The following is a 22,516-nucleotide window of genomic DNA, read 5'->3' as shown; positions in this document are numbered from 1 at the left end:
TCAATGTTGGGTTCATATGTATTTATAGTTGTTATGTTCTCTTAATGAATTGACCCCTTTATCATTATATAATAATCTTATTGTCTCACATGACTTTTTTTAACATAAAGATTATTTTGTCTGATGTAAGTATAGACACTCCTGCTCTTTTTTGGTGACAATTTGCTTGAGGTATGTTTTTTCTGTCCTTTCATTTTTGGCCTATGTATGTCCTTAAAGATATAGTGAGTCTCTTATAGGCAAAGGTATAGTTGGATCTTATTTTTGTTTTGTTTTTGTTATCCATTCAGCCATTCTAAGTCTTTTGATTGGAGAATTTAATCAATTTACATTTAAAGCAATTTTTGAAAGGTAAGAACTCACTATTGCAATTTTGTTAATTATTTTCTATTTTGCAATTTCTCTCTTCCTTTCTTCCTTTTTTTACTGTCTTCCTTTGTGTTTTGATAATTTCTGGTAATGTTATGCTTTGATTTATTTCTCTCTATATCTTTTGTGTATCCACTACAGGTTTTGTCTTTGTGATTACTGGGAGGCTTATGTAAAATATTTTGTAGTTATAGCAGTCTACTTTAAATGAATAAAAATTTAGCCTTGATAGCAAAGAAATATTATACTTTTATTCCCTCCTTAAATGTTATTATTAATGTAACAAATTACATATTTTTACATTGTGTAACTATTTACAAATTATTGTACTGTAGGTATTTGTAATACTTTTGTCTTTTAACTTTTGTATTAAAGTGAAAATTATTTATTCACCACCATTTCAGTATTAGAACATTCTGGACTCTAATCTTTATAGGATTAGACTATGTAATTACCTTTACCTGTGAGTTTTATACCTTCATACTTTTTCATGTTGCTTACTAGTGTCCTATCATTTCTTTTTTATTTCTATTTTTATTTTTATTTTTTATTATTATACTTTAAGTTCTAGGGTACATGTGCACAACGTGCATGTGTCCTATCATTTCTTTCTTTTTTTTTTTTTTCTAGACGTAGTCTCGCTCTGTCCCCCAGGCTGGAGCGCAGTGGCACGATCTCGGCTCACTACAAGCTCCGCCTCCCGGGTTCCCGCCAATCTCCTGCCTCAGCCTGCCGAGTAGCTGGGACTACAGGCGCCCGCCACGACATCCGGCTAATTTTTTGTATTTTTAGTAGAGACGAGGTTTCACCGTGTTAGCCAGGATGGTCTCCATCTCCTGACCTCGTGATCCACCGGCCTCGGCCTCCCAAAGTGCTGGGATTACAGACGTGAGCCACTGCGCCCGGCTGTGTCCTATCATTTCAACTTGGTGAGTTAACCTTAGCATTTCTTGCAAGGCAGATGTACAAATTATGAACTGTCTTAGGTTTTATTTGTGGAAGTCTTTATCTCTCATTCATTTTTAAAGGACAGTTTTTGCTGGGAAGAGTATTCTTTGGTGACAACTTTTTCTTTCAGCACTTTACATTTATCTACCCTTTCTCCGCTGGACGGAGTTTTCTGCTGAAAAGTCTGCTGATAGTTCTGAAGAAGTTTCCTTTTACGTAATGAGACACGTTTCTCTGGCTGCTTTCATAATTCTCTTTGGCTTTCACTTTTGACAATTTAATTATAATGTATCTCAGTGAAAACTTAATGTTCAGCCTATATGGAGTTTTTTGGGCCTCATGGATCTGGATGTTCAATTTTCTTCCTAGTTTTAGGAGTTTTTCTGTCATTATTTTTTAAAATAAACTTTCTTTCCTTTGTCTCTCTACTCCTTCTGAATATTTTGTATGTGTATATTGGTTTATGTTGTGTGCCATAAGTCAGGTAGGTAGGCTTTCTTCACTCTTTTTCATTTGTTTCTTTGTCTTTTTTGTTCCTCTAACTTTATAATTTTAAATGCCCTGTCTTCAAATTTGTGTTTTTTTCCTTCTGCGTAATCAGCTATACTGTTGAAACTCTGTAATGAATTTTTAATTTCAGTTATTGTATACTTGTTTCTGGATTCCTGTTTTAAAATAAATTCTATTTTTAATTGAACTTCTTATTTTGTTCATGTATTGTTTTCCCAGTTTTGTTTAGTTTTCTGTGTTCTTTTGTAGTTTGTTGAGTCTCTTTAAAATGAACATTTTGAATTTTTTGCCAAGCACTTTATGAATCTTCATTTCTTTCACTTACTTACTGGAGCTTTTTTATTTCCTTTACCGATGTTATATTTGCCTCATTCTTTATAATCTATGTAGCTTTTCATTAGCATCTATGTTTGAAGGGAAAGACTCTTCTTCCAGTCTTGATAGACTTATTTCTGCAGGTAAAGACTTCTCCTGGCTGATGGAGATCACAGTTAAGTGGGAATGAAAACAGGTTCTGTGTCCATGCTAAGTCTACAGTTGGGTTAATAGTTGGCAAGTCTGCTACCAAGGCCACATATAGTTGTGGCTTCCACCAGGCCTATGAGCAGTACTGCCTCCAGACCAAGGGAAAGCTGGACTGGAGTTGGGTCATGGAACTGCTTTAAAGACCATAGTTGGGTCCAAGGTCTGCAGGTCCTATTACTAGGGGCACACACAGGTGTGGCTCCCAAGTCCTTTGGTGGAAGTGGCTGAAGGCAGCAGTGTGTGGACTTAATTCTCAAAGAGGCACTCCTTGGCCTTGGATCTAACAATTGTTTTATAACCAGCTATTTGGATCCCAAGACTCTCACAAAGTCAAATTTGTCTGTTTATGCCACCAAATATTTGTTTCTCTCGGACGACACAGGCTGGGGACCCCCTCTTCTGCCATCCTGCTGATGGCATTCTCATTACTTTTTTTTAAAATTTGTATTCTACGCAACTTATGTTTACTTTTTGTAACCCGCATTAAAAAAATTTATTGCATTCCTTACCCTATTGCATTATTTTCTATGTATATCTGTAAGAGATCATTTGATTTCCTGACCCATCTTCTGTGAAAAGAACTATATTTAAATATATAATAATCCATAAACTTTGCACGATTTTTAATTAATTGAAAATTAATCAACTTTCCTTCATAAGTTGATAATATGGTTATAAATTGTCTGAGTGCCATTGTACAGGAGATGTAGCAGATTTCAATACTGTTGAAATATTCACTGCCCCTTCTCAGCCAATTATAATTTCCTGCTCCAAGACCTCAAACTTTGCCATGCAACTTGTTTTATTCTATAAAAAGTGAATAAAAGTAACTTGTTCCACTTTCTGGGTATATCTCTGAGTTATATTTTCTTTCTCTTTGCTACATTACCTTTAAATACCAGGTAAAGGCACTGCCTTTATCCTGGGTGCTACAGAAATTTTTGGAACTATAGACCTGTAAGAGACATGTAATATGAGCAAGAACTAAACATTTGCTTTACTGTAAGGATCTGAGATATATGGGCTATTTGCTACTATGGCAATCCTTAACTGACACAGTAGCCTTCTCTTTAGCTAGTAGTTGTTTGCTATTTATTATATTTCTGAATTTGAAAATTATCAGACTCAGCATTGTTTTATTTTAATAATATTCAAGGATTGCACAAATCAAGGATCAAACCTAGGTTGATTATAACATGCCATCATTTCTGAAGAATTTGATCGATAATTCATGAGGGAAAATGTAACTCTTGTTAGAATGAGGGATTAGTATTTTTAAATCTCTCATTAAATAAACTAATAGGCTTCTTACTTTAATTTTTCTTGTTATAATCTTGGTAATGTTTTTTCCCATGAATTCTTTATGGGATTCTGACTTATCGTGGAACTGCCATTTGTTAGAGATAGTGAGACTAAGTAAGTTTGTACCGACATGGTGAAAATGATGTGTTTTATGTGCCCAAATATTTTGTCCCAAGATACATCTGATATATCTTAGGTTATATTTATAACATTATAAAAAATATTATTTTCTTGTGTATGCCTATGCTTCAAACACTGGCTAAGAACTTCAAATGCATTATCTCATTTTGTGTCACAACTATATTAGATTGTTTACTTTTCTTTTTTACTACTAAATCTCAGTTCCAAATCAACCTTTCTCTGCTCTGTTATCCTAAGACCAGAACTTTGAAAACTTGCTGTCCAAATGTCTTTGCTAGCAGCATTTTTATTAGGTTCTAAAAATGGAAGACACTAAAGAAATATTGAAAGACAATAAGAAGATATAAGGAAATTCCGGCCGGGCATGGTGGCTCATTCCTGTAATCCCAGGACTTTGGGAGGCTGAGGCAGGCAGATCACCTGAGGTGGGGAGTTCGAGACCAGCCTGACCAACATGGAGAAACCTTGTCTCTACTAAAAATACAAAATTATCCAGGCATGGTGGCGCATGCCTGTAATTCCAGCTACTCGGGAGGCTGAGGCCGGAGAATCGTTTGAACCCGTGAGGCGGAGGTTGCGGTGAGCAGAGATAAAGCCATTGCACTTCAGCCTGGGCAACAAGAGCAAAACTTCATCTCAAAATAAATAAATAAATAAATAAATAAATAAATAAATAAATAAATAAATTCCTTCAATATGTTAGCTTGCTCTTCCTCTTCATAATGCCTTAGTAGAGGCAGTTGACTCTAGCCTCCAGATTCTTACAACACTCAAGAAACAGTCTCATTATGCCAACTAAATGGTTTTATCAGCAATTGAGTAGTATGACTTATTAATAAGTCTGAATCACTGCTCATCTATTCTGGTACTTCCCTTATTCTCTTAATCCCATCTCTTCCTTTTCTTCTATGTTTTATTAAAGTGTAGCATACAGAAAAGTAATTTCATATACATAGTAAATAAGGTTGGAGCTCACTGAATTTTAACAAAATGAATGCTTATATGACCAGCATCAAGATCAAGAGACACATATTACTGCTAACCTGGAATGTTACTATATTATTCCTCCTGTTACTTACACTAAGGGTATTGACTATCCTAATATTTTACAGGTTAGATTGATTTTGCAAATTTTTGTACTTTATGTAAATAAATCCTTGTATTAGCCCAGATACAGTTGGTTTCAAGCAGAGAAACAAAGTAAGTAGTGTGTGTATATGTGTGTATATATGTGTGTGTATTCCTTGCAATAAATAATATATATAATTTATATGTGTGTATAATCTTATTATATGTATAATTTCTTGCAATGAATTGGTTTACATGATTGTGGAGGCTGGATATGTATGGCTGAATTCCTTAGGTGATGATGTTAGAAAAGGAAAACCGAAACTTCCAGACATGGGCTGAAGCTTCAGTCCACATGCAGAATTTATTTTCCCCAGGGAAGCTTCAGTTCTGTTCTCAAAGACTTTCTATTGATAGAATCAGGCCCATCAAGATTATCTAGAAAAATTTCTCCTACTTAAAGTCAATCAATTATGAACTTTAATTACATCTACAAAATATCTTCACAGAAACACCTATATTTGTGTTTTGTTGAATATTGGGGACTACAGCGTAGCTAAATTGACACATAAAACTGACCACTACACTCTCATTTTTGGCTTTTTTCACTCAACATTATATTTGCAAAATTTGTGTCTTCTGCCATGTTTTCTTATACTTCATTTAATCTCATAACTGTAGAATATTTTACTGTGTGAATACAGCACAATTTATATTCCCATCCTATTGTCACTGGGCATTTAAGTAGCTTCCAGTTTAGAAATACCATAAATTCTGCTTATAGGAACAATTTACTGCATGCCTTTTGGAAACTTGCTATGTGCCAATCTGTTGGAATGCATGTGAGAATGTAGTTGCTGAGACATAAGCTCTGTATATGTTCAAATGTTTTACAAATTACTTGTATTAATTTACATTCCCCGTAAAAGTGTATTAAAGTTTTGACTTTTTTATATTACCATAAATATTTTGTATTTTACATGCGTATTTGTAGCCATCTGGGTGTGTGTGTGTTTCTGTGTGTGTGTGTGTGTGTGTGTGTGTGTGTGTATGTATGTATGGGTCTCATTTTGGTTACAATTTGCAATTCCCTGATGTCTAATGATGTAGGTGATATTTTTGGCAATTTTCATATTCTATGAAATTAGTTTCTGCAAGACTTTTTTGCCTACTTTTCTATTGGGCTTACTGGCTGATTTTATTATTTAATAATATTAGTTTTTTATACATTTTAGATGTGACATTTTCTGGTAGATATATCTCCATCTAGCTAGATAACTAGTTAGATAGTTACATAACAACAATTTGTCCCTCATCTATATTTCTATTTATTTATATATCTTTCTTCTTTTGTAAAATTTTTATTTTTATTTTTTTGTGTGTACATAGTAAATGTAGACATTTGTGATGTATATAAGATGTTTTCATACAGCCATGCAATGCATAACAATAATATCATGGAGAATGGTATATCCATTTTCTCAAGTATATATCCTTTGTGTTACAAACTATCCAATTTTACTGTTTAAGTTATATTTAAATGTATTATTAAGTTATTAATGACTACAGACACCCTTTTGTGTTTTCAAATATTAGATCTTATTTATTCTTTCTAAATATTTTCATATCTGTTAACCATCCCCAATTCCTCACCCCCCACTACCCTTCCCAGCCTCTGGTAACCATCATTCTACTCTCTAAGTTCATGAGTTCAATTGATTTGATTTTTAGATTCCACAAATAAGTGAGAACTTGCAATGTTTTTCTTTCTGTGCCTTGCTTATTTCACTTAACATTGATATTCAGCTCCATCCATGTTGTTGAAAATGACAAGATCTCATTCTTATTTTGGCTAAATAGTACTCCATTGTGTATATGTACCACATTTTGTTTATCCATTCATCTGTTGATAGACACTTAAGTTGTTTCCAAATACTGGCTATTGTGAACAGTACTGCAACAAGCATGGCAATGTAGATATCTCTTCGATATATTAATGTCTTTTCTTTTGGATATATACCCAGCAGTTGAATTGCTGGATCATATGGTAGCTCTATTTTTAGTCTTTTTGAGGAAACTCCAAACTGTTCTCTACAGTGGTTGTCATAATTTATATTCTCACTAACAGTGTGGTAGGGTTTCCTTGTCTCCACATTCTGGCCAGCATTTGTTATTGCCTGTCTTTTGTATACGAACCATTTTAACTGGGGTGAGATGATATCTCATTATAGGTTTGATCTGCATTTCACTGATGAGCAGTGGTATTGAGCACTTTTTCATATGCCTGTTTGCCATTTGTATGTCTTCTTTGAGAAATGTCTATTAAAATTTTTACCCAATTTAAAAAAAAATTAAACTTTTTTTCATAAGTTATTGGAATACAGGTGGTAGTTGATTACATGATTTAGTTCTTTATTCGTGATTTGTGAGATTTTAGTGCATCCATCACCTGAGCAGTATACACTCCACCATATTTGTAGTCTTTAATCTCTCGCCCCCATCCCACTCTTCCCCTCAAGTCCCCACAGTCCATTGTACCATTCTTATGTTTTTGCATCCTCATATCTTAGCTTCCACATATTAGTGAGAATATACGATGTTTGGTTTTCCATTCCTGAGTTACTTCACTTAAAATAATGATCTCCAATCTCATTCAGGTCACTGCAAATGCTGTTAATAAATTTATTTTTATGGATGAGTAGATTTCCATCATATATATATATGTGTATATATACATGTATATATATGTGTGTGTGTGTATACATATATATATATATATATATATGTATACACACACACACATACCACAGTTTCTTTATCCACTCGTTGATTGATGGGCATTTGGGTTGGTTTCATGATTTTGCTCTCGTGAATTGTGCTGCTACAAACACGCATGTGCAAGTATGTTTTTTGTATAAAGACTTCTTTTCTTCTGGGTAGATACCCAGTAGTAGGATTGCTGGATCAAATTGTAGTTCTACTTTCAGTACTTTAAGGAATGTCCACCCTGTTTTCCATAGAGGTTGTACTAGTTTATATTCCCACTAGCAGTGTAGAAGTGTTCCCTGATCACCACATCCATGCCAACATCTACTGTTTATTGATTTTTTTGATTATGGCTATTCTTGCAGGAGTGAGGTGGTATCACATTGTGGTTTTGATTTGCATTTCCCTGATCATTAGTGATGTTGAAAATTTTTATTTTATTTTTTTGAGACGGAGTCTCATTCTGTCACCAGGCTAGAGTGCAGTGGCACAATGTCGCCTCACTGCAACCCCTGCCTACTGGGTTCAAGCTATTCTTCTGCCTCAGCCTCCCGAGTAGCTGGGACTACAGGTGCATGCCACCACGCACAGCTAATTTTTGTATTTTTAGTAGAGATGGGGTTTCACCATGTTAGCCAGGATGGTCTCAATCTCTTGACCTCATGATCCGCCTGCCTTGGCATCCCAAAGTGCTGAGATTACAGGCATGAGCCACCCTGTATATCTCCTTTTGAGAGTTGTCTATTCATGTCCTTAGCCCACTTTTTGATGGGATTGCTTTTTTTTTCTTCCTGATTTGTTTTTGTTTGTTGAAGATTCTGAATATTAGTCCTTTGTCAGATATATAGACTGTGAAGCTTTTCTCCCACTCTGTGGGCTGTCTGTTTACTCTGCTGACTGTTCCTTTTGCTGTGCAAAAGCTCTTTAGTTTAATTAAGTTGCAGTTATTTGTCTTTGTTTTTACTGCATTAGCTTTTGGGGTTTGGTCATGAAATCCTTGCCTAAGCCAATGTCGACAAGGGTTTTTTCAATGTTATCTGCTAAAATTTTTATAGTTTCAGGTCTTAGATTTAAGCCCTTAATCCATCTTGAGTTGATTTTTGTATAATGTGAGAGATGAGGATACAGTTTCATTCTCCTACATGTGGGTAGTCAATTATCCCCACTTTATGTTTTTGTTTCCTTGGTCAAAGATCAGTTGGCTGTAAGTACTTGGTTTTATTTCGGGGTGCTCTATTCTGTTCTATTGGTCTGTGTGCCCATTTTTATACCAGTACCACACTGTTTTGTTAATTATGGCATTATAATATGGTTTAAAATCAGGTAGTGTGATGCCTCCAATTTGTTCTTTTCACTTAGTCTTGCTTTGGCTATGCGGGCTCTTTTTGATTCCATATGAATTTTAGAAATTTTTTTTCTAATTGAAGAAGCTGGTGGTATTTTGATGAGAAATGCATTGAATTTGTAGATTGCTTTTGGCAGTATGGTCATTTTTACAATATCCTACCCATCCATGAGCATGGGATGTCTTGTATCTGGATACTTTGCTGAAATCTTTTATGAGTTCTAAGAGCTTTCTAGAGGAGTCTTTAGGTTTTTCAAGGTAAACGATTATATCGCCAACAAACAGTGACAGTATGACTTCTTCTTTACAAACGTGGATGCCCTTTATTTCTTTCTCTTGTCTGATTGTTCTGGCTAGGACTTCCAGTACTATGTTGAAGATGCGTAGTGAGAGTGGGCATCCTTGTTCCAGCTCTCAGAGGGAATGCTTTCAACTTTTTCCCATTCAGTATTATGTTGGCTGTGGTTTTGTCATAGATGGCTTTTATTACATTGAGGTATGTCCCTTGTATGCCGATTTTGCTGAAGTTTTAATCATAAACGAATGCTGGATTTTATTTAATGCTTTTTATGCATCTATTGAGATGATCATGTTATTATTGTTTTAAATTCTGTTATGTGATGTATCACATTTATTGACTTGCATATGTTAAACCATCCCTGCATTCCTGGTATGAAATCCACTTAATCATGGTGGATTATCTTTTTAATATGTTGTTGGATTCAGTTAGCTAGATCCTGGGCTTTTCTTTTCTCACTGCTTGCTATTGGTCTGTTCAGGGTATCTAATTATTTCTGATTTAAGCTAGGAGGGTTGTATTTTTTCAGGAATGTAGACATCACTTCTAGGTTTTCTAGTTTATGTGTGTAAAGGTGTTCCTAGAAGCTTTGAATGATCTTTTGTATTTCAGTAGTGTTAGTTGTAATATCTCATGTTTCATTTCTTAGTGAGGTTATTTGGATTTTCTCTCTCTTTTCTTGGATAATCTTGCTAATGGTCTACCAATTTTATTTATCTTTTTAAGGACCAGTTTTTTGTTTTATTTATCGTTTGTATTGTTTCTTTTGTTTCAATTTCATTTAGTTCTGCTCTGATCTTGGTTATTTCCCTTCTTCTGCTGGGTTTGGGTTTGGGCTTTTTTTGTTCTTGTTTCTCTAGTTCCTTGAGGTGTGACCTTAGAATGTCTATTTGTGCTCTTTCAGGTTTCTTTTTTCTTTTCATTTTTAATGTAGGAATTTAGGTCTATGAACTTTCCTCTTCGCACTGCCTTTGCTGTATCCCAGAGGTTTTGGTAGGTTGTGTCATAATTGTCATTCAGTTCAAATAGTTTTTAAATTTCCATCTTGATTTTGTTTTTTACCCACTGCTCATTCAGGAGCAGGTTATTTAATTTCCATGTATTTGCATGATTTTGAAGGTTCCTTTTGTAGTCAATTTCTAGTTTTATCCCATGGTCTGAAAGAGTGGTTGATAGAATTTCAGTTTTCTAAATTTATTGAGGCTGGTTTTATGGCCTATCATATGGCCTATCTTGGAGAAAGTTCTATGTGCTATTGAATAGAATGTGTTTTCTGTGGTTGTTGGATGAAATGTTCTGTATATATCTGTTAAGTCCATTTGTTCCAAAATATAGTTTAAACTCATTGTTTCTTTGTTGACTTTATGTTTTGATAATCTGTCTGGTGCTGTCAGTGGAGTAATGAAGTCCCCTACTATTATTATGTTGCTGTCTGTGTCATTTCTTAGGTCTATTAGTAATTGTTTATACATTTGGGAGCTCCAGTGTCAGGTGCATATGTTTAGGATTGTAATATTTCCTCTTGGACGAGGCCTTATACCATTATATAATTTTCCTCTTTGTTTCTTTTAACTGCTGTTGCTTTGAAGTTTGTTTTGCCTGATATAAGAATAGTTACCCTTGGTTGATTTTGGTGTCCATTTGCATGAAATGCCTTTCCCCATCCCTTTAATTTAACTTTAACTGAGGCCTCATGTGTTAGGTGAGTCTCCTGAAGGCAGCAGATAGTCTGTTGGTGAGTTCTTATCCATTCTGCAGTTCTGTATCTTTTAAGTGGAGAATTTAGGTCATTTACATTCAATGTTACATTGAAATATGAGGTACCATTGCATTCATCATGCTCTTTATTTCATGTGTACTTTGGCATTTTTGTTTTTTGCTTTTTAACTTGTATTTTTGTTTTATAGGTCCTGTGTGATTTATGCTTTAAAGCGGTTCTGTTTTGATGTGTTTTCAGGGTTTATTTCAAGATTTAGAGCTCCTTTTAGCAGTTTTTGTAGTGGTGGCTTGGTAGTGGAGATTTCTTTCAGTATTCGTTTGTCTGAAAAAGACTGTATCTTTTCTTTTGGGGGAGCATTAAGGAGTGGAAAGTTTAATAGACAGAAGAAAGGAAAGAAGAGAGCAGTTGCTTGCCAAAGAGAGACAGACATCTGAAAAAGGGGAGAGGCGATGAACTGCAGCAGATTTTATAGGCAGGCTGGAGAGTGCAGTGTCTGATTTGTATAGAGCTCACAGATTGGTTTGATCAGGTATGACTTTTACATAGTGCATGGGAAAAGCTGGTCACCCCATCCTAATCTTCTTATGCAAATGGGCATTCCAGTTGATCGGCACCATCTTGTCTGCTCCTTTACAGTACACGTGACTGGCAGAAAAGAGAAGATGGAGCTGCCTTTTGAAAATGTCTAGTTCTTAGTTCCTGCCAGCATTCACCTGTGCAAGCTCCCAGCTTACAAGCTTCTCTTTGTTAGAAAATGATTTGGGGCTGCTTTTCATTAAAAAGAAAAGCCTTACCAAGGACCCCCATGCCCTTGCTATCTGCCTAAGTAATTCCTTCTTAACTTCTGTATCATTCCCCACTCTGGAGTGGTAATCCTAATTGCTGTTAGGAGGTGTTGAGTGATGACTCTCTGGCTACTTCCTGCTGAAAAGGGGCATCGTGTGGGGAACAGCAGCTAGGGCTCCTCCTGGGGTTGATCTAAGTGTCCTCGGAAGAAAGGTGTGTACATATGTGGTTCGGTCTGCAGCACCATTTGGAGTTTGATTGCTTCTAGGTGAGAGGAAGTAATTCAAGTTATAGTAACATTAACAATGTTAGACAAGGTCCAAACATTAATATACAACATATGAATAGGGGGCTTAATAATGGAACTAACCAGGTCCACAGTGAAGATTGGAATTTATTAAAGAGGGATTGTAGCCATCTAGGGCTGGAGACTGCATTTTCTCTTAACCTGCGAATGATTTTCACTTGATCTTTAAGCATCTGTAGGTTTTCTTCGACTTAACTAGAGGTGTTGATCCAGAGGCAGCATGTTTCATTTAAGACTGCACAGGTACCACCTACCTCACCTGTAAGGACATCTAGGGCCCGTCTATTCTGTGCTACTGCTGAGCCTAAAAAGTATGTGGATTGTTATTGTGCTTCTATGGCTCCTACTGTTGCCTTCCATCCTTGTTGCATCATAATGTAAATATTAAGTAGTGACCTTTTAAGGAGAGGAATAGCAGCAAACCAGAAAAGGCCTCTAGTTATAGAATTCTCCATCCATGGTTTTTCTAAGATGGGATAAGACTGTATCTTTCCTTCATATATAATGCTTAGTTTTAGTGGACACAAAATTTGGGCTGACAATTGTTATGTTTGAGGAGGCTGAAGATAGGGCCCCAATCCCTTGTAGTTTGTAGGGTTTCTGCTGAAAAATCTGCTGTTAATCTTATATATTTTCTTTCATGGGTTGCCTGGTTCTTCTGTGTCACAGCTCTTAAGATTCTTTCCTTGGTCTTAAGTTTGGATAACCTGATGACAGTGTGTCTAGGTGATGATCTTTTTGCAATGAATTTCCCAGGTGTTCTAAGTGCTTCTTGTATTTGGATGTCTGGGTCTCTAGCAAAGCCGGGGAAGTTTTCCTCAGTTATTCCCCCACATATGTTTTCCAAGCTTTTATAATTCTCTTCTTTCTCAGGAACACCAATTATTCTTAGGTTCTTCATTAAACATAACCCCAGACTTCTTGGAGGGTTTATTCATATTTTCTTTTTTCTTTGTCTTTGTTGGATTGGGTTAATTTGAAGACCTTGTCTTCGAGCTCTGAATTTCTTTCTTCTACTGTTCAATTCTATTGCTGAGACTTTCCAGAGCACTTCACATTTCTATAACTGTATCCAATGATTCCTAAATTTTTGATTTTTTTAAGCTATCTATTTCCTTGAATATTTCTCCCTTCACTTCTTGTATCGATTTTTGGATTTCCTTGCATTGGGCTTCACCTTCTCTGGTGTCTTTCTAATTAGCGTTATAACTAAACTCCTGAATTCTTTTTCAGGTAAATCAGGGATTTCTTTGTTTGGATCCATTGCTGGTTAACTAGTGTGATTTTTTGGGGGGTGTTAAAGAGTCTTATTCTGTCATATTACCAGAGTGGATTTTCTGGTTCCTTCTTATTTGGATAGGTTCTGTCGGAGGGAGAGTCTAGGACTGAAGGCTGTTGTTTAGATTCTTTTGTCTCACAGGGTGTTCCCTTGATATAGTACTCTCTCCATTTTCATATGGATGTGGCCTCCTGTGAGCCAAACTGCAGTGATTGTTGTCTCTCTTCTGAGCCCAGCCACCCAGCAAGTCTACCTGGCTCCAGGCTGGTACTGGGGGTTGTCTGCACAGAGTTTTGTGATGTGAACAATCTATGGGTCTCTCAGCCATGGACGTAAGTGCCTGTTTCAGTGGAGGTGGAGGGGAGGTGCTATGGATTCTGTGAGGATTTCTAGCTTTGGTAGTTTAATGCTCTATTTTTGTGCTGGTTGGCTTCATTCCAGAAGGTGGAACTTTCCAGAGGGCATCAGCTGTGTTAGTATGGAGAGGAACCAGCAGTGGGCAGAGCCCTAGAACTCCCAATATTATATGCCTTTTGTCTTCAGCTACCATGTTAGATAGGGAAGGACCACCAAGTCGGGGTAGGGCTAGGCAAGTCTGAGCTCAGACTGTCCTTGGGTAGGTCTTGCTGCTGCTGCTGTGGGGGATGGGGGTGAGGTTCCCAGGTCAATGGAGTTGTGTATCTAGGAGGATTATGGCTGCCACTGCTGAGTCATGCAGGTTGTCAAGGAAGTGGGGGAAAGCCAGCTGTCAGAGGCCTCACCCAGCTTCCTCTCAAACCAAAGGACCAGTCTCACTCCCACTGTGTCCCCCTAACAGTACTGAGTCTGTTTCCAAGCAGTGGGCAAGTCAGGCTTGAAAACTTGCCTCATGATACCTGCCTCCCAGCTGTGAAAGAAAAGGGCTTAGTTCTTCCCCTGTCCATGGAGTCTGCACACCAGATTTGCACCCTCCCCTGAGTTCTGGCCAGGAGGCTTCTCGCACTGTTCAAGTTGTTACAAAATTCAACTGGATATTTCCTTCTCCCTGTGGTGTTTCCTCCCCCACCACCTGGCCACCCTCCTGATGGCTCTCTGTGGTGCCAGGCAGGAATGGCTTGATTGGATACTGAACGAGCTCCCAGGGCCTTTCTGATGCTTCCTCTATGCCTGTATTTTGCTTGGCTCTCTAAATTGACTCAGCTCCAGGTAAGTTCAGAAATTTTTCCCACAAGCAGACCTTCAGTTTCTCCAGTGGGGGTGTTTGTTCAGAAGAGGCAGCTCTCCCTTTCCCATTTTTGCAACTGGGACACTCACAGTATTTGGGGTGTCTACCAGATTCTGTAGGAACAGTCGGCTCCCTTCAAAGGGTCTGTGGGTCCTCTCAGGATTGCTGGTTTGTTCTTGCAGTTGATCTGCAGCTAAAATCTACAATGCGAGATTCCACATACTGCTCTGTTCATCTGAGTTGGAGCTGCAATCTAGTCCTGCCTCCTATTTGCCATGATGATGACTTGTCTCCAATTTTTTTATCAAATTATTAATTTTTTTCCTATACAGTTGTTTGAGCTCCTTTTATATACTGGTAAGAAATCCCTTCTCAAATGAGTAGTTTACAAATATTTTCTCCCATTCTGTGGGTTGTCCTTTCACCTTATTGATTGTTTCTTTGGTTTTGCAGAAGCTTTTTAACTTAATGTAATTCCATTTGTCTATTTTAGCTTTGGTTGCCACTACTTGTGAAATATTACTCAATAAATATTTTCCCAGTTCAGTGTCCTGGAGAGTTTCTCCAATGTTGTCTTGTGGTAGTTTCATAGTTTGAAATTACTTAAATCTTAGATTTAAGACTTTAATCCATTTATTTATTTATTTATTTTTTGTGAGACCACTCATGCAGGCTGGAGTGCAATTGTTGTGCTCTCAGCTCACTGCAACCTCCACCTCCCAGGTTCAAGTGATTCTTGTGCCTCAGCCTACTTAGTAGCTGGGATTACAGGTATGTGCCACCACACCTGGCTAATTTTTGTATTTTTAGTAGAGGTGGGTTTTCACCATGTTGGCCAGGCTGGTCTCAAACTCCTGACCTCAAGTGATCTGCATGCCTCAGCCACCCAAAATGCTAGGATTACAGATGTAAGCCACTGTGCCCAGCCAAGTCTTTAATCCATTTTGATTGAATTTTTGTATATGGTGCAAGATAAGGATCTAGTAGTATTCTTCTGCATATGAATATCCATTATTTCCAGCACTATTTACTAAAGAAGTTGTCTTTTTTCCAATGTTTGTTCTTGGCAACTTTTTTGAAAATGAATTCACTGTAGGTGAGTGGATTTATTTCCATGTTCTCTATTCTGTTCCATTAGTCTATGTGTCTTTTTTATGCCAGTACCATTCTGTTTTGCCTACTAGAGTGCTGTAGTATAATTTGAAGTCAGAGAATGTAATTCCTCCAGTTTCATTCTTTTTGCATTGGCCATTCTTGATCTTTCATTGCTCTATATAAACTTTAGGCCTGTTTCTTCTATTTCTGTGAAAATGCCATTGGGAATGTAATCGTTCTTTCATTCAATCTTTACATTGCTTTGGGTAGTATGGACATTTTAACAATTTTGATTCATTCTATCCATGAACATGGAATATCTTTCCATTTTTTGATGCCCTCAAATTTTTCATTAGTTTTTTTTATAGTTTTTATTACAGAGAATATTTCACTTCTTTCTGTAAATTCATTTGTAAGTATTTCAATTTGTTTGTGGCTATTGTCAGTGACATTACTTTTAAAATTTATTTTTCAAATCATTTATTGTTGGCATATAGAAATACTACTGAGTTTTGTATGTTGATTTTCAACTTTACTGAATTTGTTTATTAGTTATAGTAGTTTTTCTGGTGGAGTCTTTATGTTTTCCCAAATAGAAGATTATATCATCTGCAAGTCATCATAATTTTTCTCCCATTTCAACATGGATGCCCTTTATATCTCTATAGATTCCTCCACCTATAGAATTTTCAGTACTATACTGAATAACAGTAGAGAAAGTGGGCATTCTCATAATATTCTAGATTGTATAGGAAAGGCTTTTAGTTTGTTTCCATTTTGGAGGATACTAGGTATGGGTCTATCACTTATGACTTTTATTATGTTGAAGTATCTTCTTTCTATTCTGTTTTTTTGAGGGCGTTTATTATAAAGGGATGTTGAATTTTATTGAATGCTTTCTCAGTGTCAACTGAAATATTCATATTGATTTTATCCTTTATTCTGCTGAAATGATGTATCATGTTAATTGTTTTGCATATGTTGAACCATCCTTGAGTCCCAGAGTTAATCCCAATTGGTCATGATGAACAATCTTTCTAAAATATTGTTGAATTTTGTTTGCTACTATTTTGTTGAGAATTTTTGCACCATATTTATCAAATATATTGGACTGTAGTTTTATGTGTTTGATATGTCTTTATTTGGTGGTGTTGTCAGGGTAATACTGGCCATGTACATTTAATCTGGAGTATTCCCTTCTCCTCAATTTTTTAGAATAGTTTGAGTAGAACTGGTATAAGTTCTTTAAATGTTTGGTAGAATTCAGCAGTAAAGTCACAGGGTCCTAGGCATTTCTTTACTGAGAGACTATTTATTGCAGCTTTGATCTCATTATTTGCTATTGGTCTGTTTAGGTTTTAGGTTTCTTTATGAGTCAACCTTCATAGGTTGTACATGTCTAAGAATTTAACAATTTCCTTGAGATTTTCCAGTGTACTGGCAAGTAGTTGCTCATACTAGCTGCTAATGAGCTATTGAATATCTGCAGTATCAGTTGTAATGTCTCTTTTTTAATGTCTGATTTTACTTATTTGGATTTCCTTTTTTTTTTCTCAGTTTCTGTCACTGAAGTTTTATTGACTTTGTTTAATTTTTAAAATGCAAACTATTTTTATTGATGCTTTTTATTGTTCTTTCCTTTTAGTTGTATTTATTTCTGCTCTGATCTTTATTATTTCACATTATCTACTAATTTGGGTTTGGTTTGCTCTTGCTTTTTTAGCTCTTTACTATTAAGCATTAAATTTTTTATTTGAAGTTTTTTCTCTTTTTTGATGTAGGTGCTTATAGCTATAAACTTTGCTATTAGTACTGCATTTTCTGTGTTCCATGGGTTTTGGTAGGTTGTGTTTCCATTATCAGTTGTTTCAATTTTTTTTATCCATTTTTCTCTTAATTTCTAAGTGATCCACTGGTCATTCAGGTGCATATTGTTTAATTTCTATGAATTTCTATAGTTTCCAAGATTTATTATTTTTGATTTTTAGTTTTATTCCACTGAGGTCACAGGAGATGTTTCGTATTTCAATTTTTTGAATGTCTTAATAATTGTTTTGTGACCTAACATGTGGTCTATCATTGAGACTAATCCATGTGCTGAGGAGAACAATATGTATTTTGCAGTTCTTGGATGAAATGTTCTGGAAATATCTGTTCGACACATTTGGTCTATAATGCAGATTATGTCCAATGTTTCTTTGTTGATTTTCTGTCTGGAAGATCTGCCCAATGCTGAAAGTGGGGTGTTGAGTCTCCAGCTGTTATTGTATTAGGGCTTATCTCTCTTTAGCTCAAATAATGTTTTCTTAATATATCTGTGTCCTCAAGTGTTGGGTGCATATATGCTTAAAATCGTTATATTATCTTGCTGAACTTACCATTTTATCAATATATATTTACCTTCTTTTCCTCTTTTATCAGTTTTTTTTTCTTGGAATCTATATTGTGTAATATAAGTACAGCTACTCCTGTTCTTTTTTGGTTTCCATTGGCATGGAATATCTTTTGCCATTTCTTAATTTTTAGTGTATGTATTTCCTTAAAGGCTAAAGTATTTTTCTTATAGACGAGAGATCAGTGAGTCTAGTTTTTTTATCCATTCAATCAGGCTGTGTCTTTTAGTTGGAGAGTTTAGTCCATTTACATTTGATGCTTTACTGACAAATAAGGACATTCTCCTGTCATTTTTTAATTTGTTTTCTGGTTGTTTTTGGTCTTCTTTTCCTTCTTTGTTTCCATTCTGTTTTCCTTTAGTGAAGGTTATTTTCTCTGGTAATAAGATTTATTTTCCTGGTATTTATTTGTTGTGTTTCCCTTGTATGTTTTTCAGTTTGAGGTTACCATGAGGTTTGTAAATACCATTTTATAACCACTTTTGCATAAACAAACAAGTAAGCAAAAAGGAAATGAATAAAAATTTTACACCTTATCCTCACCCCCCTACTTTTAATTTGTTTATTCTTTCTATTTACATCTTATCACACTATCTGTTCTTGAGAAGTTATTATTTTTGACTAGTATATATTCAAGTCTTTCTACTTAGGATAAAACTAGTTTACACACCACAGCTACAGTGTTATAATATTCTGTGTTTTCCTCTGTACTTATTATCAGTGAGTTTTGTACATTCCAGTGATTACTTATTGTTCACTAGCATCCTCTCCTTTCTGATTGAAGTAGTCCCTTTAGCATTTCTCGTAGGATGTGTCTGGTGTTGAAATCTCTCCACTTTTGTTTGTCTGGAAAAGCCTTTATCTCTCCTTCATGTTTGAAGTATATTTTCTCTGGATATTGTACTCTAGGGTAAACATCTTTATTTATTTCTTTCATCACTTTAAATATGTCATGCCACTCTCTCCTGGCCTGTAAGTAATCCACTGAAAGGTCTTTTGCCAGACATGCTGGAGTTTCATTGAATTTTATTTCTTTTTTCTTGTAGGATTCTTTCTTAATCCTTGGTCTTTGGGAATTCAATTATTAAGTGTCTCAAGGTAGTCTTCTTTGGGGTAAATCTGTTTTGTGTTCTATAACCTTCTTGTACTTGGATATTGATATCATTATCTAGGTTTGGGAAGTTCTCCATTATTAATTTTTGAATGAACTTATCTTTTTGTCTACCTTCTCTTTGAGGCCAATAATTCTTAGATTTGCCCTTTTGAGACTATTTTCTACAACGTGTAGGCATGCTTCATTGTTTTTCTTTTCTTTTTTCTTTTGTCTCCTCTGACTGTGTATATTCAAATAGCCTGTCTTTAGCCCAGTAATTCTTTCTTCTGCTTGATAAATTCCACTACTAAAGGAGTCTGATGCATTCTTCAGTGTGTCACTTGCATTTTTCAGCTCCAGAATTTCTGCTTGATTCTTTTGAATTGTTTCAATCTTTGTTAAATTTATCTGATAGGATTCTGAATCCCTTCTCTGTGTTATCTTGAATTTCTTTGAGTTCCTCAACATAGATATTTGAATTATCTTTCTGAAAGGTCACATATCTCTGTTTCTCCATGATTGGTCCCTGGTGCCTTATTCGATTCATTTGGTGAGGTTATGTTTTCCTGCATGATGGTGATGCTAGTAGATGCTCTTGGTGTCTGGACATTGAAAAGTCAGGTATTTATTGTAGTCTTCATTGTCTGAGCTTGTTTGTACTCATCCTTTTTGAGAACGCTTTCCAGTATTAAAGAAACTTGGGTGTTGTTATGTAAGCTTTATCTGCTTTATGGAACAGGCCAAGCCCAGTATGGCTACTGCCTATGTTTGCTCAAGGCCATGGGGCTCTACAATCAGCAGATGACAAAAGTAAGCAGGTCTGTATCTTTTCCTTCAGGGTGTCAAGATCCCTCAGGCCCTGGGTAGGTCCAGAAGTGCCATCAGGGGCTAGAGTCAAACACCTTAGAAGTCTATCTGGTGTTTCATTATACTGTGGCTGAGCCAGCACTCAAATCACAAGATATAGTCCTTTCCACTTTTCCTTTCTTTCAAAAGCTAGAGGAGCCTCACCCTGTATCCATGACCACCACAGGCCTTGTGGTGTACTACCCGACCACCACCAATGTTTCTTTAAGGCACAGCGGCACTTCAGTCAGCTTGCAATAAATCCTGCCTGGTGTGGGACTCACCCCTCAGGACTGGGGGCTCCCTTCTGGCCCAGAGAAGGTCCATAAATGCTATTCATATGTCAAGTCTTGGAAACAGGAACCCCATGAGCCTGCCTGGTGCTCTACCTTCCTGTGTCTGAGCTGGTACCTAAAGTACAATAAAATGTCCTCTTAACTTTTCCTTCTGCTTTTCTCAAGCAAAAAGAGTCTCACCCCATAGCCATCACAGCTAGGAATATTGAGTCTCACCTGAAACCAGCAAGTCTCAGAGGCTCGTCCAAGGCTCTCTGTGCAGTAGTACCTTTTGGGTATCACTACTTGTTATTCAGAGCTAAAGGGCTCTTCAGGTAATGGGTAATGAATGTTGCCAGGACTGGGTACTTTCCTTCAAGTAGCATTTTCCCTTCTGGCCCAATGTGTGTCCAGAAATGTCACCCCAGAGGTAGGGCTTGAAATAGGGGCCTCACAACTCTGACTATTGTGCTATGCTGCTGTGGCTAAGCTGGTATCCAAGATTCAAGACAAAGTCCTCCCCACTCTTCCCTCTCATCTCTTCAAGTGGAAGGAAGGGGGTTCTTTGGGAGCTGCAAGCCATGCAGCCTGGGGTTAAGTCATATGCTTCCCAGTCCACTGTCTCTGGGCCCGGTTCTCCACTAGGACTCACCTAAGAATTATAGTCCTTGTGGCCTATGCTGCCTATCAAGTTTACTTAGAGACTTAGAGCACTTTAGCTCTTAGTGGCTAGGTTTCCAAAAACTCAAATTCTGACTGCTAGGATTGGCAATTACCTTCTGTCTACAGCTGGTTTAAATGCTCCCTCTGTGTGCAGGCATTAGTTGAGTTTGATCCATTTTCTTTTTCTGCTCTAACAGGACTGCACTGAGTTTAATGACTCACAGTTGCTGTGCTCTCCCTCCCCCACTGCCCAGAGCTGCACTCCACAGCAACTGCTGCTGGTGGGTGAGAGAGGGTTGGCATCTGTGAGTGATCCAAGACTGTTTTTTCTACCTCTTCATTGCCTCTTTCAGCAATGTGAGGATAAAACCGGGTATTATGAGGGCTTACCTGATTTTTTTCTTATGAAGGTTTTTTGTTTTGTTTTGTGTGTGTGTGTGTGTGTGTGTGTGTTTAGATATTTGTGAAATTCATGTCCTTGTGGGGATGGGTGGCAATCAATGGAGGCTTCTATTTTGTCTTTTGCTCCACCTCCTAGTAGACATCTTTCTTTTTACTATGGGTTTCATTTTACTTTGTATTTCATGTGGTTTGCCCCAGTGTCCCCACCCGCATCTCATGTTGAATTGTGATTCTGAGTGTTGGAGGCGGGGCCTTGTGAGAGGTGATTGGATCCTGGAGGTGGTTTCTAATGGTTTGTCATCATCCCCCTAGTGCTATCTCTGGATAGAGTTCTTATGAGATCTGGTTGTTTATTAGGTTGGTGCAAAAGTAACTGCAATTTTGCCATTGAGAGTGATACAAAAACCGCAATTACCTTTGCACCAACCTAATAAAAGTGTGTGGCACTTCCTCCTTAGATCTCTCTCTCCCGCTGGTATGTGAATATGTGCTTGTTTCTCCTTCACCCTTCTGCCCTGAGTGTAATTTTACCAAGGCTTCCACAACCGTGCCTCCTGTACAGCCTGTGGAACTGTGAGTCAATTAAACCTTTTATCTGTAGAAATTACTCAGTCTCAGGTAGTTCTTTATAGCAGTGTAAGACTGGACTAATACACTATTAAAGCATACAAGTTTATAACTTCAGTGTATGTCAATGTATTACTTTGTATTTTATTGTTAGTGATTTGTGAGTCATGTTTAAGAACTTTTGCTTAAATCAAAGTCATTAGGATGTCTTCTTAATCTTTATTTTAAAAATATTATATTTAGGTGAAATCCATCTGAAACTAATTGTTATGAATGATGTAAGTTTTGCCAGATAACAAGTCACATTTTTGTTTATATAGATATATAATTGTTCAAACACTAGTTATTAAAAAAAATTCTAAAAAGTTTTCTGATGTGCAGATTTTGGAGAAATGCTTCTAAACTCTTTTGATTTATTTGTCATTTTCCTATTCTATGTAAGTACCACAATGTCTTAATTAGGATACTTTTATATCAGTTTCAGTACTCTGACAGGCTGTTAAAAGTCTTTTATTTCTCATGATTATCATGGTTTTCTTTTTTTGCTTGTCGTATTTATATAGAATCGGTATGCCATGTTCTTTCAAAAAAAAGCAAGATGGAATCATTATTAT

This window comes from Gorilla gorilla, chromosome 2, assembly GCF_029281585.2.
Source record: "Gorilla gorilla gorilla isolate KB3781 chromosome 2, NHGRI_mGorGor1-v2.1_pri, whole genome shotgun sequence".
Classification (NCBI taxonomy): Eukaryota; Metazoa; Chordata; class Mammalia; order Primates; family Hominidae; genus Gorilla; species Gorilla gorilla.
This window is presented reverse-complemented; position numbering follows the sequence as displayed.